The sequence below is a fragment of the Mus caroli genome, unplaced genomic scaffold (assembly GCF_978045245.1).
Source record: "Mus caroli unplaced genomic scaffold, Mus_caroli_1 scaffold_12, whole genome shotgun sequence".
NCBI classification, from domain to species: Eukaryota; Metazoa; Chordata; class Mammalia; order Rodentia; family Muridae; genus Mus; species Mus caroli.
Genome location: NW_028227267.1, coordinates 73294085 through 73308452, shown reverse-complemented (window position 1 = coordinate 73308452; position 14368 = coordinate 73294085). Strand labels below are relative to the sequence as shown.

The window sequence follows — 14368 nt, the reverse complement described above, 5'->3', positions numbered from 1 at the left end:
GTATCTCTAATCTTTGTATGTAAAGAGGGCTGCAATGCCCAACCCTATCTTTGACTTGGAGCCTTGCAGAATGGACAAACCTGCTTAAGAACCACCAATATGGCAGCAGGCAATAAGACTGCTTTTGCAGAGGAGGTGTGGCCAAGCAGGCACTGCCCCACCCCACCGTCTTCTATCAGGACGCCAAGACATGTTTTATGGCCCTGGCCTAAGGTAGTATGAGTACATTACAGTCCCAGCTTTGGTGCCCCCCCCACCCACACACCCACACACCCACACACACACATGCCTTTGTACCTTGCTTTATAGTTGGAGTCTACTTATCTCTAGTTCCCTTCTTTCCAACACATCCTCATCTTCATTCTTGCCCACTGTGTTGGTTATAGAAACACATATACTTCTATAGGAGGGACATGGAGGAGTCTGACAGAAACAAATATAAAACATCTTGTACAGAGAAGTGCAATGCCAGCAAATGTGAACCCAGATGTGGCAGAGGTATGACCGTAAGCCCAGGGATGCGCACATGAGTGAGTCATGAACCAGCATGTTAATACGCTAAGGGTATTTCACAGACGTGCAGCCGGAAAGAATCCTGGCAGAGGGAAAGGTTAGCAGGGGCGGGGTGGGGGGGACTCGGGGGGAAAGACAGTAACAGAGATGCTGGAAAGAAACAGCCAGAATGTCAAATCACTCGACAAAGAGAACCTGGTACTTTGAAACTAAGTCCTGAAGGGTCAGGAAAGGGGTGGAAACTGTGGGGAAGAGCAGTGTGGGTCAGGAAAGGGGTGGAAACTGTGGGAAGAGCAGTGTGGGTCAGGAAAGGGGTGGAAACTGTGGGGACAGCAGTGTGGGTCAGGAAAGGGGTGGAAACTGTGGGGAACAGCAGTGTGGGTCAGGAAAGGGGTGGAAACTGTGGGGACAGCAGTGTGGGTATGAACACGGGATTATCAGACTCCCATTGTCTCCATGTTTTAGAGAACTGAGGGATGTCTACCTAGGGAAACAAATCGCTTCAAAACTTTCCCACCGAGGAAAGGAAAGAAAGCTGCTTATTCAGATGATAGGAGTAGAGCTCTTCAAGCCATCACCTGGTCTGGAGGGTTCTTTTTAATTAATTGTTTGTTATTTAAGACAATACTTAAATTTTGATCATCGTCTTCCCATTCCAAGCTGCTCCAGACTCTCTCCCTTCCACATCCACCCTAAGTAAGTACTTTCTCAAAAAACAAAAATTCAGTGGAACAATGAAACCTCCTAAAACCAAGAAGACAAAGCACACAAAAAGACTATAACCAAATAAAGGCACATAAAAATAAACAAAACAAACAAGCAAACAAAAAACAAACAAGCAACAAACATTCAAACAACTGTGAAGTCCATTATATGTTGGTCAACTACTCCTGAACATGAGGCCTGCTCTGGAGTAGTTGATATATACCCAATGTCACTCCATTGAGAAAACAAATTTTCCTTCTTCCAATAAATATAAATGAAAGCTTAGTTGTTAACCTTTACCCTAGTGGCTAGATATTCATTCATTCATTCACTCATTCATTTAAAATATATAATTTTAAAAAAATCACATCAAAGTTGAGCAAGACAACTCAACAGAAGGAAGAGAGTCCAAGAGAAGGCACACGAATCAGAGACCTATTCATTTACTCTCAGGAATCCCATAAAACCACTAAACCGGAAACTGTGCTATAAACACCGAGGACCAGGTGCAGGTCCTGTGTGTGCTGCTTCAGTCTCTGTGAGTTCATGAGCTTCGCCTTGATCTTGTTCATGATTTAGAGGCCTAGTCTCCTTGGTGTCCTCCAGCGTCTCTGGCTCTTACACTCTTTCTGCCTCCTTTTCTGCAGAGTTCCCTGAACTCTCAAGGGAGGGATATGATGGAGACATCCCATTCAGGGTTGAGAGTTCCAAGATCCCTCACTCTCTGTATCGTGTCTGGCTGTGGGTCTCTGTATTTCTCCCCGTCTGCTGCAGGAGGAAGCTTCTCTGACGATGACTGAGCAATATGCTGAATGATGAGGACAGCAGAATATCATTGGGAGTTGTCTTATCATTACATTTCTTTTCTTTAGACTTGTATTATTTGGTTTCACCGTAAGTCCCTAGACTGTCTAGTTTTAGGTTCTTAGTCTCCCAAGCAGTGAGTCAAATCAATTATTGGCTGGTTACTTCCATGAGCCTTGAGCCACCGTTGCACTAGCAGAGATATCTTGCAGGCAGTCCAGTGACATTATTATTGTAGTCATTGTAGATGGAGGGCTGTGGACTGTGGCTGGCTTGATGTCTCCATTTCACTTTCGGTAGCATGCAAAGTATCTTGTGATACCAAAGTCAAGGGAATGTAGAGGTAAAGGCTCTGAAGAGGCACCAGCTCAACCCCTCCACCTTCCGTGAGTTGCGTGGGTGCTATATTCAGTAATGGGACCGGGTCCAGAGGTTAAGAGAAGGAAGCTGTGGAGACCACCCAATGGTCCTACAGCCGTGGACTACATCACTAGTGAGCGGTGAGAATAAGATGAGGCATGTGGAAGCATGGCTGAATCGGCAGAGAAGGGATGCTGCCACCAGGGGTGCTGCCCAAAGCAAAATAATAATAATAATAATAATAATAATAATAATAATAATAATAATAAAGGAGGATTTGCTAATCTCATTACTGTTTCCCACCTGCTGGCTTGGACGTTGGAAAAAATAGCCTGCAGTTGTGAGCTCCTTCTTAAACAGAGAAGAGGAGGAAAGACATGGAGTATGGTACCCAGCTGGAGAGGGAAGGATGCTCTTAGGAGTAAAAGAAGAGGCTTGGTGATGTGTTTTCACGAGCAAGCTTCTGTTACAAAACACTTTAGAAGCCTTCTTAGGGCCATGTACTGCACACAGGGCAAACAAGGCAACTGAAATTGGCAACCCTGCCATGTTCAGGTGGCTCCTGATGCCACTTCGCAGAATCCCGGGGTGGGAAGACACCAAGGGATCTTACTTACTCCATGTTACCCGTTCTTGGGTTACACTGTAGCCAGGACTATTCCGGACAAGTGACTAAAATCCTAGAGTGAGAAAAATCTGAATGCTATAAAATATATGTTGAGTTGTGTGTAGCAGTGCGTACCTATGATTGCAACCCTTAAAGAGGCAGAGACAGAAGGGACTTGACTATTGAGATCAGCCAGCCACGTCTATATAGCAACTTCAAGACCCTGGCTCCAACCAATGATAAGGAAATGAACGTCATACAAGCTCGTGTAAATAAGAAAACCTTGTGAAGTCTCAGTACAAGAGGATTATACTAACACAACATCCTAGCTTTAAGACTACAATATATGCTCTGCTTTAGTAGATTTTTGTCCTTGTAGAATCTGGCTAAGAGACACCTAAGATCTCTGTAGTGAACCCACCGCGACCTAAAAGAGAAAAGTATAATTGAATTCAAGCACCATCCACATCAGTATAACATCCTCCATCAGCAAGGCCTCTTGTATTTCATTGTCTTTCTCCCATAGTGCCTCTGTCCTCTACAGTGCCCACGTGCATAGTGTTTGTGCTGTCATAACTCTTTGTCCTCCCTGATAGTCATAGACCAGTAAGCTCTTTGCAGAACCATTCCTTAGCTTTTCATAATTTTGTCTCTGTTTGTCATTGACTAAATGGCACTTGAGAAAAAAATTAAAAAGGATGGTGATGGCTGCCCTTGTTTGATTATTCAGCTTCACAGTCTTACCTCAGACAGAGCCAGAATATTAGTATTCACACAATACTAATTAGAAGCCTACCTTATCTTATTTCATATCATCTAACAAGCTCTAACTCGCTCATTTCATAATTAAGCATTTAATTCAAAACAGTTCTCTTTATGGATTTATGCTTTCTTTCTCCCGGTCTCAGTAGCCCTTGATCTCCATTGGGAGCTTGTGGACTAAAAACTGGCAAGAGAAACTGCAGTGGAGAGCTGGGCATTGTGCAGAACAAAGAGGGAGAAGCCAGCCGCACCCCAGCCACTACTCACTCACTTAGCTAAAGTATCTGCTATCAGACTGAGAGAACAATAGGCACAGCACAGAGCACCATGCTCCTCTCCCAGAACCTGATGCTGAAGGAACATCACTTCCTGGCCACCAGCAAGGGAGAAAGAAGTCACTATTTATCCCAACATGAACATGCGTCAGAGATCTCTCTCGCTCTTCTCTACGACTCTCCGAAGCCTTCCTGTAAAATCTAATGTTCTTCCTTTAATGACCTAACGGTGAATTATTTATACTCAGCAATTTATCTTTTTGTCTTCTTGTATTTATGCCCGAATTGTACAATTTAACTCTCGAGAGCCTCAGTGTGATTATAATCTAGACAGAAAGAGTGCCAGACATTTCCGGGCTGTCTAGTCTGATGGGCAGAGCAGGGGGGACAGGGCAGGGCGGAAGACTGAACCTCCCCTCGGGCATGGCAGTGAGCGAACTCACCACAGGTCACAGGTATCTGTGTTGTGCTGACTCTTCTGGGCAGCACTCCATTAAACTGCATCTCCTGCCCTTTCCTACATCTCTACCAGCAGACTAGGCACTCCTTAGTGTCTTTGCGCAAGGGCTTACCACTGCTGCCTGGGCAGGACTACTTCCCAGCTGGTCTCCACGTGCCCAGTCCTTCTCCTATTAGTCTATTCCCCACACATCTGCCAGAGTGATCCTTCCAAGCTCCAAATCCAAAGTGCAACGCCCTCATCCACAGCCTTCAGGAACACTCTATCACCCAGCACTGGGTCTCCCAAACTTGCATCAAGGTAAAAAGTAAACACATGGAAAATAATGCAGATTCTCTATTTCTTGTGTGGGTCTCCACGGAAGTAGACCTTGGTACAGAACTGAAATGCGAGCTCCTTGTCTAGGAAGGAATCCTAGGAAGAACTACTAGAAGTGACACAGCCACTGATGCCTAGGTTAACAGGCAGCTCTCCTGGGTTACCGAGGAGCAGTTTCACGGTGGAAATCTGAGACATAGAACAGAGCGTCCGTTATGACTATCTGGTCATCACGGCCCAAGGTACAACAAATCTCGGCATTGTCCCCGGAGGCCATTTACTATATGGCACTACCAAGCTCTCCAATCCATGAGGGGAAACAGCCTCAGGTAGAGAATAGGAGAACTTTACAGAAGAAGTCTTTAAACTAGTACAGGAGCATGCAGTGTATGACACTGACTATGAAGCTGACTCTGTCTACCCTCCCTGGACACATCCTGCACATTCCCAGAAGGTCTTGCTAGGATCTGCAAATTGGTACTGTGACAAGCACATCACGAGAGTTCTCTGAACAGGCAGGATTGAGATGGGCCAACAGATCTCACTAAAGTTCAAAACCTTTGATGGACCCTGTCAACTCCTCTAAAGACCACAGTGAATTTGCACACTTTTCTAGAAGTAGAAATGTTCTCTCCAAACAGCTGGAATGATGTGTTAGGAGTCTTTATAAACCCCAGGGCCAGATACAGTGCCGGTCATATAGTAGATGTTCAGTAAATGTCTGCTGAAGAAATAATCTCAAAGGTGTTGAAAGTGTCCCTAGATCAAAAAGAAAAATTGGCCCTCACCTAATAAAATAGTAAGTATAATTTCACTACTAGAGCCAGACAGATGTATATTGATCACTAACATACAAAAGACGAGACTCTTATGCCCGGAAGGCATAGGCTGAAATCCACCATCCAAACTGATTAGGACCAGAAATTTTGAATTTTATTTGTGGATACTTACATGCATATAATGAGACATCTTAAGGATGAGACACAAACCCAAAATTCAGTTATGTTTTATATCCATATAGCCGGAGGAAACTTTATCCTATATTTTTAGTATACCCACACTCTGACAGCACCACCCGCCCCCCCATGATGTCAAGTGTGGAATTTTCTACTTGTGGACTATAGGCTAGGGATACTCAACCTACTTTATAGTTTATAGATACTTTAACCATCAGCTTCCGTGTTAACAGAGACTGGCTGGTATGCAGACAGGAGTAAAATTCTTCATAGGAGGCAGACAGCTAAGCAGTGGGAAAGCAATGGATTAGTGATTAGAATTTACACCAGTGTCCTCACCCACTCTCCATCACCAAGGTGCATCAGGATAAAGGACTTTCCCAGAGGGTATAACACCTGGACGTCTGGGTAGTGATGGGGACTCTGGGCTCTATTCCCCATGTGCACAATGGCTTCTGAGGCTTTTGAGATGCACAAGGTGTCTCCTTGCAAATGAGACCAAGGCACAGGCTTGAGTCACTTGCAGTCCACTAAAGATCTCATCCATGGCTATTTCCCCACCATTTGAGATGTTAGCCACCAACCCTTGGCCGCATTCCAGTCTGGATAATTACACTGGAGCTCGCAAACTTCACCCTCCAGTGCCAACTAAATAAGGTATTCCTTCAGACTTACAGCCATAACCTTTGTTATGCTGCTGTAGGCTCTTAAAGAGCTGTTCCACACTAGGGATAGCTGAATTTGTGAAAAATCAATAATTCTGGTGTGACTCTTTACACTGGCAGGAGGTATATTCCAAAACAGCACTGGCTAAGTAAGCTATTTCGGATTTTTTAATAGAAAAACTACTAGTAAATGACAGTCGTGTCCTCTCCATATCCTAAGGAAGACTGGAATATTTGCATTATGACTCAGAAGGAAGGAAGGCAGACGAACCCACCTTCCACACGCCAGTCTCGGCTGCAGGTCCTGAGTGCGGTTCCAGGTGCTACAGTTGGTCACATTATCAAGATAGCTGGAAAATTTTTCCAGAAGGAATAATTCTGATCCTTTCTATGCTATCCAGTTTTTTTTAATCTGAATATTTCATCTTCACTTCAAATATGAACACACACATATATCTTACAGTCAAATACTAGTTCTACCCACAAGGGTCAATAGACCTTTCAAGTCCATACGCACTTAGACCTGTGCAGAGGTAAACACATTCCTAAGAATGGGAAGAGAGGCTTGGCTACCTAGCATGGAGGGTGGCAATGGTGTGCTGCTTAGGCATTTTCTTATTTGTTTGTTTGTTTGTTTGTTTGTTTTTAATAATCTTATCTAGGTGGGTGAGAATTTATGGGTTCTAAGAGTAGAAAGTGACACACGGAAATTGAAACTATAAATATCTTTTATTTAAACCACATTAAAAAAAAGATAGGAAACTGGCTCTAACAGTATTCTATCACAAGGATAGAAAGAGCAACAGAAAGAGGTGTAAAGTGCCATATAGGGTCTCTTTGTATCTATGAACACATTATCTTATATGAGGAAATAGAAGAAGGAAAGGAAATCCCAAGATTCCAGCAGATTAAATGTATGGCTAGCAAATATTTAACATCACACTATGCAAATGCATTTAGAAATGGTTCAGAATTTTTCCCCCTTAAAATAACCTTGAAATTCAGATTAATCTCTCAAGTCCCAAAACAAGTACATGCCCTGGACAAACTATGCTCAGACAATGGAAAATGTTTTGTATCAGTGAAGTTCACTCGAAATCTGCCAAGCTATTATTCTGTTTGAAAATCTTTCTGGCTAGAACAAATTAATAGCAGGCTTCGAAAGCTAGGTTAAACACGCTGCAAATCAATTTATCCCCCTCCAAATCTGCAAAAGTGCATCGTTTCTGGTAAAAATGCCTCTTCAGTGGCACTTAGAACTGTCACTTCATCGCTCCCCCGAGCAGTCCGCTTTGGTCCCTCACTGAAGGTGCTGTATCTTAAAGGCTTACTGTGCTCATCAGCAACAGGCAGATACTGATTCTTTACACGCATGAAGAACCTCAAAACGCGTCATGTGTACGATACATTTCCTAAGTTAGTAGAAATGCTAGAAATGCATAAGTGGACTAAGTTTGCACCGATAGTATGTTCGTGATCAGTTTTTGAGTTCAGTAACAATCTAGATTACAGCTGAAGAGACTTGCCCTCTACCAGCACATAGAACGCCTGGAAAGATGGCTTTGCTAGAACGGTGACATGAATATGACACACTGCAATCGGTTCCACCTTCACCAAAGACCCTAGATCACTTATGATGCAGGAAAGGAAGCTCCTGTCATCCATCTGCTACCTGTAATATCTGAACTCTTGTAGAGAGACAAACTGACCAACACAGTCTTGAATCTCACCACTGTCAGAAATGTCAGTGTTGAGATAATAAAGTTGGTACTTTACTTGGTGAACAAGCATAAAGACCTGAATTTGTTGTAAACACACACACACATATAAAATTAAAAATTTTTTTAAATGGTGTGTCCTTGTCATCCTAACACTGGGGATGCAGAGACAAGTGTACCCCTGGGACTTGGGCTCTCTGGCCAGCCTAGGTAGCCTAATCAACAAGCCTGAGTCCAGTAAGAGACTCTGTTTCTGTTTCAGAAAATGAAGTAGAGAGTTTTTAGGTAAATGGAACAACATCCAACAACTCTCGATAGCCTCTGCAAGAGAATGACTCTGTACACACAAAGGTGCACCCTACACACACACAGACGCACACGCACATGCATGTATGCACACAAAGATGCTCACACGGCATAAGAGAGTATTAAAGATTGTTCTAAACTATAAACAGCTAGCAAGGCACAGAGCTTGCAGGTGGTGGGAAGGAGGTGGGTTCATGGGGCCGAATGAAAAATAAACTGTGTGCAGCGCACCTCAGTCCACACTCTAGCCTAGTTTGTCCGTTCTGATCTTCACTTGTAATTACTATGTACTTTCAAAGTATCCTGATTTAATCCCAGCTACAAGTTCCAATGGGGGAAAAAGGGAAGGAAGAGAGAATAATGTGGAGGAGAAAGTAGGAGAAAGTCATCAAGGAATTCCATCCTGGGGGATCCCAGGGAAGCGGTCTTATGGACTGTCACCAGGCTGCTGTATCCCTCCTGTGCCTCCGGAATGCTTAGAATTAAATAGTTAAGCTAGAGAGCATCGCTCTCGACTTGGCTTTTAGCAGTAAAAGGCTGCCATCTACTTAGGTATCACAGACCTAACTCAAGCTTTTATACCATCCTAATGGTAGTGAGCGTGTGCTCGGGATGCTTAATGACTCCTGTGAAGGTTATAAACCTCCCTCCCACTTTGGTTTTCCTGTTTACACCGGGCTTAAAAAGGGCAATAGAAATGAGTGCTTCATTTCCTCATCACCACATAGTTCTTATTACAACCGAAAAATTCAAAATTGTGTTACTAACATTTTTTTTTAAAGAGATAGGTTTGCCTGTCTGAAGTGAAACTTGCAGATGTATGTCAAGTGGAGGGCTTCGATGCCTGGGCTGAGGACCATGGGCTGGGGACCACGGGCTGGGGACCAGGATGTGCAAGCAGCTGTCACTGCTCTGTTTTTCATTCACAGTAGGTGGTTGCCAGGCAACAAAATACTATTGTCTGTTTCTGTGATCTATTGGCCAATTCTACTGGTGATAATGCTTTTACAGTTTAAAACAGGGCCACCTTTCGGACAAGAAGAGATGAGCAAAATTTCCGAGGCCAACAAGAATGTATATATGAATATAAATACGCTGCATGTACCCTAAATCATATGCATCCAGTTTATAACTGTGTGCAGACATAAATATATGTTTTGCACATACCCCATATATGTTTGTGCTATTGCACACATTCTTTTCCAGTCTACACACATATACATTTCGTAGGCCTGCAGCCAGCATCTAAATCCATGTGGGGAAACCAGAGCATGAACTAGAGAAACAAAAACACAGTCAGAATCATTTTCTCAGCAACAGCAACGACTTCAGAGGTGTCAGATGTGTCAAACCCTGTTCCTTGATTAGGAAGCCTTCCAGAGAGCAAAGCTCTTCTTCCTACTTATATAATAGAAAATTGGGAGGCTTTGTCATCTCCTTTGAACCATCTCACATATTAAATAAGCCATTTAACTTAATATGTGCTACCAGACCATAAGTGTGTTAAAAGACCTTTCAACTAGTGTTACCAATTACACATAGGAATCTTTAAAATGTATTCATCTTAAAAAGAATTGAGTTGCACTCCCTGGAATAGCCTCACGTGACTCTCCACTTTGTTTGGATATGGGTCCCTGGGTAGTTACAGTCAGGCTATGTCCCTTTTGCGCATTCCACCAGCTTACAAAAAAAATAACACACAGTGTGCCCAATATAAAGTCGTCAACATTCTCCTGCATCCCTTGCCGCTTGCTTTGCATTGACAAGGTTACAAAGATAAGAATGACAATGCCCTTAAAGTGTTCAGACACGACATCAAAACAGTCTGAAGGAATTAAAGCTCGAGAATGCCAGCGGCAATCGGGCTTTGAAATGAAGGGAAATAAAAGTAATGTGTACGTATTTCTGGAATGGCAGTACACAATGTCAGGACAGTCTCTAGACTTCACGCAGTGCCCATCCGTCTTGTCTCACCATATTTCAAAAGCACTTTAACTAATGCTTCCCTCTAGAGGGATGAAATTCATTACCATTGGCAAATCTGCATATCACAAGAAAGCGGAATAATCAATATCCATTATGTGCACGGACATTATTACTATAAGTCTCCTATCAAGAGTGCAACGCTAGCAAAACAAAAGCCAAGTGTGTTAATCACAACCTAAGTACTAGACAAAATTACTACTTTTCCAGAGAGCAGTCTTCAGCAGACCGCAGCTGCCTCCCACTAGAGCTCCCAGGGACTTCTTCACATCGCAACCTACAAAAGACCCACCACCTCCTTCCTTGGGTTCGTAAGCACCGGGGTCTCTGCCAACAATCCATTTCCCTTCTCCTTTCTTCACCTTCTTCAGATCCCTTAGTGACCCTTCATTACTTCCTCCAAAGGACCAAACTCAAACATGCAGCCCAGTTTGCCATGAATCTCCTCCTGCATGCTCCTAAAGCTACTTTTAAAAACCACTACCACTGAACAAACATAATCTCAACAAAATTAAAATTTTTTTAAATGTTATAACAGTGGAAGACTGCAGAAGGGGGAGTAAAGCACAATGTGCAAGCTGAAGGAATTATACTGGCCAGGTTACATACACTGGGATGTGTACGCCATAGAGCTGGGTTTCCCCACCTGTCGACCCCACTTCCCCCATGTGCTCGCTGCGGGATGACAACCACAACACTCCAGAACCACCCCCTCCAAGGAGGCGGGGTTATGCGATCAACCAATCAGAGCCCGCGATCCCGGGTGTCCAACCTATGGGGTGGCCGTGGCCATGCAGGGGGAGGACATAGGGTGGTCCGGGAGGGGCCGCGTCCGTGGGAGGAGTGCACGTGTCCAGAGAGGCGGGGAACCCGCGGGCGTCCAGCTGCCGAGGCGCCGGCCGGGTGTCCAAGTCCGGCTGCCCAGTGCGGTCTTGGACTGGGAAAGGCAGGCGATCGCCCGCAGAGGAAGACCTGTCCTTGTGTCCAGTTCCCAGCGAGAAGGAAAGACACAAATAACAACAATAGTACCTCGCGCAGATCGGGCAGAGAGGAAAGTTTCTGGCCCGCGCCAGAGTAGAGAACGCCAAGGCGGGGAGATGCTATGCAAGACAGGAGGAGGACACTGTGGGAAGAACGGAACAACCGGAGGGCTGCGCGGGCAGGACAGGGTCCCGGGTGCGGTCCCCGGGAAGCGAGCGGCGGGGTGCGCTGTCCAAGGTGCAGGGGAGGCGGTTGGTGCGTGGTAGGCGCGGAGCCCGAGAGGACTCTAGTCGGCCAGCGATAAAAAAGAGCGGAGTACATCTGTGTGGGGCGCTGAGCACCCCCGGCTCATAAAAGTGCGGGAGCCCGGGGAGCGTCGGGGAAGGGCGCAGGGGGCTCCCCCACACCGCTGCCTTCCAGCCTCACCTCCAGCTCCGCTCCCCTCCCCCCTCGCCCACTCCCCTCGGTGCCTTGTTCCCCGGCCACGGCGGGGGCGGGACCGGGAACCCCCCCCGTGGGCGGCGAGTCCCTACGCCCCGGGGATGCTGCGGGCCGCGGAGCCGCTTACCTGGGGCCGCGGTGCGGGGATTCGAGGCAAGCGAGCGCCGGGCGCGGCGCGGCTCCTCCTTGCCTCGGCGTCTCCTCCCGATCGCGCTTCTGCCGGACTCTGTCCAGGGCGCCGAGCAGCCAGACCCGGCTAGACTGCAGCCTCCGCTCGCGCCGCCGCTGCTGCCGCAGACAGAGGACGCCCCGTGGCGGCTGGAAGCCTGTGTGAGTAGCAGCGCCCGGGAGAGTGGGATCTGCTCAGGGGCGCTGGAGACTCCGCGGCTCGGGGCGCGCGGGCGTGCGCACGCGCGCCTGCGAGTGTGAGTGAGTGTGCGCGCGCGCGCCCAGGGGTGGGGGGAGTCGCGAGGGGCGGGGGAGCGAAGCGGAGAGATGCTCGTAGGGACCGAGGCAAAATTCGTCGCCCCCGGAAATCCGTAAAGCGGAGAAAGGATGGGCGGCCTGTCTGGCCCGAAGAAGCGGCTGGCCCGGCGGAGAAACCAGATGAGAGGCGGCGTGGCGCGCTCGAGCTCCGGATCCCGGCCGATCTGGGGCCCGAGGAGCGCTCGGCCACTAATGCTGCACAAGTGGCGCCCACAGCCGAGGATCGAGCTAGTCCCTCGGGGGAGGAGCTGAGGCGACTCGCTCGTGCCACTGCTGCCAGTTTGAATTTCTAGGCTGGACGTTCAGGGACTGGTCTTGGTACCCCATGGTTGCCATGGCGACCTTGAAGGCGCCAGGCAGGGGACCCGGGGTGCGGGGAACTCTGTTCGTGCAGTGGACTCCAGGATGCTGAGATGCACTGCTCAACCCGGCGCTGTCTAAGGTTGAACCTGGGCACAGAGGTTTTACCCAGGGTATTTGGATGCCTCAGTGGTGGTTGGGATCGCTCCAGGTGAAAATGTTACCTTTTTGTTCTCCTTGGAAGCCACTTTCCCTCAAAGTTAACCACTTCCACATATAAGTATTGATTGGCCTTCTTCTCTTTGTTAGGATTCTGCCAACTGTCCAGATACACAAGTAACTCAAAGCAAGCTGAGAACACCTTCATTTCCGAGCGCTTTTACACCTTAGAGATTATGGCTAAATCCCACTTATCTGTCCTATTCCTGAAAGGTACATCGAGCTGTTGGTATAGTTTTCCATGCTTACTTTAAATAAGCAGACTTTTTTTCACCCAAGAATTCCTTCCAGGAGTGTAAGGTCCGTGTTGCAGTTGACATGCTCTTCTTGGCAGGAATCCTCAAGAGCGGGTTAGGGTTTGCACTTTTGCCTGCCCTCCAAGACTTGCACAGCGCCCCTGTACACTGCGTGTTCTCTATAAATGTTGAATGAATGACATTGTTTTCTAGCTTCACATATCCTGAAGGCAGAAACTTGGATGCTGGGAATGTCATTACCATCCCACTAGGCTTGCTTGATTTAAACGTATGCCAGTTCCCTATGTGAAAGGCTATTTTCCCCTCGGGCTGCCAGGGCCCCAGTGCAAAGAAGGAACATACAAGAAAACTGACCCATTGTGCAAATTTACCAAAAGATTCACGAAAAGAGCATTCAGAAAGGAACTTGGTGGTATAATCTGCCTGAGAGAAGGATAAAGGTCCTGAGGACACCTAACCTTCTCAAAAAAGGTCCAAGTCACCGAGTTGCAGATACTTGGCAGTTTGTACACTCCCTTCTACAGAAAAGGATAGGAAAGGAGGTGTTAAATCTGTCTGCCTCTAGATGCTGGTCAGAAGCAAGCTTTTCTCTTGTCAGGGACACTAGGTGCTAAACACTGGTCCATACGTTACAAGGTCACTGGGGCTTGCTAATTCTGCTGCTGCTTCAGGGTGGCTTCCTCCAATCTCAGTATTTCCAGTCATCTTCTTAGAAGCAAGAGTCCTCGATTTCACATTCCACGCTCAATTTCAATTCCTTTGAACTCGGGCTCTTCCAACGAGCTGCCTCTCTTGCCAGCCATGATACCACAGCTGTGAACTATAACTGAAATAAAGTGAGAATTAAAAAGGATTTATCTGGGTGCCTCCAAATAAATCCATTTTATGTTTTCTCTTAGGGGGTCCCTTCCAATGACTTCACTGCCATTCCATTTACAGTCTTCTGAAGAGACATTGGCTATCATCTTGGAACTCTCGTTGTTTTGTTAAATGAGAAACTTAGATATCTAAAATGTTACCTTGAAAAGAATTTCTAAAACTTGGGAGCAGATATGCAGACTGGACCCCCGATAGGTAAACTAGACCACCGATGTAAGACAGTCTTCCAAGACAATTTTCAAGTGTTTATAAAATTCTGTTTATTTGCCACCTACTTGTCTTACCTACCAGAGTAGAAGAATGCTCTCAAAGCTGCGACTTCTTCAAATATCTTGTCACCACCAACACAAGTGATAAGAAGCCAATGTTTAAA

The 14368-nt window shown here is 46.3% G+C and overlaps 1 protein-coding gene across 12 annotated transcripts in view; it reads right to left on the bottom strand.

Annotated features, from left to right (window-relative positions):
- Enox1 (ecto-NOX disulfide-thiol exchanger 1) overlaps positions 1–12230 on the bottom strand; it is a 584295-nt gene extending 572065 nt beyond the window's left edge. For 11 of the 12 annotated variants that reach the window (XM_029469169.2, XM_029469174.2, XM_021181861.2 and 8 more), the window contains exon 1: positions 11982–12211. The gene's annotated coding sequence lies outside the window, so the exon portion shown is untranslated. Of the gene's footprint in view, positions 1–11981 lie in introns of all 12 variants that reach the window. The other variant, XM_085828788.1, reaches the window with a different exon arrangement.
- Between the last annotated feature and the right edge of the window lie 2138 nt (positions 12231–14368).